The sequence below is a fragment of the Condylura cristata genome, unplaced genomic scaffold (assembly GCF_000260355.1).
Source record: "Condylura cristata isolate star-nosed mole 26May11 unplaced genomic scaffold, ConCri1.0 scaffold00046, whole genome shotgun sequence".
NCBI lineage: Eukaryota > Metazoa > Chordata > Mammalia > Eulipotyphla > Talpidae > Condylura > Condylura cristata.
Window position 1 is genome coordinate 1,561,701 of NW_004567147.1, and position 1,741 is coordinate 1,563,441.

Genomic DNA, 1,741 nt, shown 5'->3' on the forward strand with positions numbered 1-1,741 from the left:
TCCTCCCGGGCAGGCAGGGATCGAACTCATGCGGAAGTGGCTTTAGCTTCTCAGTGCTGTGCTTTAACCCGCTGCGCCACCAGGGAGGGCCGACAACTTGACTTTTAAAGGGACATTCCTGGAAGGTTTCTATACTGTGGGAGTTTAGGACAGTGTTCTATTATTTCACAAATACTTATTGAGCTACTTCTAACTGCCAAGCACTTGTAGCCTCTGTGGATTAAGGGATAGTAAATAGGAGATATCTAGTTTCTGCCCTCATGGAGCTTATATTCTGACAGGGGTGACAGGCATTTTATGATGTGGTCATAAATATGACTTAATTCTGGCACAAGGAAGAACATTCCTGCTGCTGATGCTAAACAGACAATAATTAATAAGTGCCAATCACTTTTTTTTTACTGTTTTATGTACTTTATGTGTATCTTTTTTATTTTAATGTATATATATACATATATATAAACATCAGTCTTCATTTTGTACATTTCTCATCACATATGTGTGTATATGTACATATACACACATTATATATACACACATTATATATACACATACTTATACATATATACGTACACACACACTCACACACACACACATATTACATCATTCTTCATTTTGTACTTTTTTCCATCTCAGTTGTAATCCCCATGGACTTCCCACCACCACCTCACCTCATGTGCCATCACCATGATCCCATGCGCTCTTCCCACCCCAGTTTTGATCCTGTTCCTCTCTCCCGTGAAATGTCTCTCACTTTAAACTGTAAGACATTCACTCCAATTACCCTTTAAAGCTCAGGTGTTAATTTACAATTATAGTAGTTTCTGTGAGGGGCAAGCACAGGAGATTTGTCAGAGGAAGTAACAAACAGTACCAGAATGGGGATAGTCAGGTTTTAAAGAAAATTGAACCCAAGGAAGTCATGTGTGAACAAGGCTTGTTGTCATGCCAACTTTCCCAGCATGTTATGACCATCCTCATCAGTCCCCTTTGTAAATTCCCTTTCCTCCACTATCTCTTTATGTGTTCCCCAGGAGATGGCCTGCTCGCTATTCCTGTTACCTTATTGATATTGCCCACTATCATGGTTTCTATTCATGTCCTTTCCAGTTTATGATCCCAAATTTCAAATCTCTAGTCCTGACCCTCTCCCCGTCCCCATTAGGTTCCAAATGCATCATTACTGATTGGACTGGATGATTCAGATATGCCTCAAATTCAGTATATCTAAAATGAAGTCACTACCTTCCCCCAAGCCTGAACTTTTGTTCCTCTTCTCTGTCTTGTGGAGATAGTCCCGTTATCTACCTGGGTATAGTCATGGTTTCTTCCCTCTCTCTATTACTCCCTAAATCCAGTTAGGCACAAGATCTTATCAAGCTTGTCTCCCAAGTCAAGCTTAACTCAATTTCTTACTTCTAAAACTGCCCTAGTTCAAGTCTTCTTGATATTTTAAGTACCAAAGCAATTGTTTTCAATAGTTTTCCTGATTCTATTCCTATGCCCTCACTCTGTCCTCACAAGGTCAGAAAATTATTCTATCTGATACACCATTCTCACAAATCCCTCCTCAGCATAAGTCCCCTTACAGTGTCAGTATCACCTACAGGATAACATTCAGCTTTCATAATTTTTCATGAACTGCCTACTCCCATGTGGCTTTTTGATACTTTCTCAAGGCTTATCTTTTGGTCTCACACTTGATATTCCTCCAACACCATCCAGTTGACAGAATTTCCTG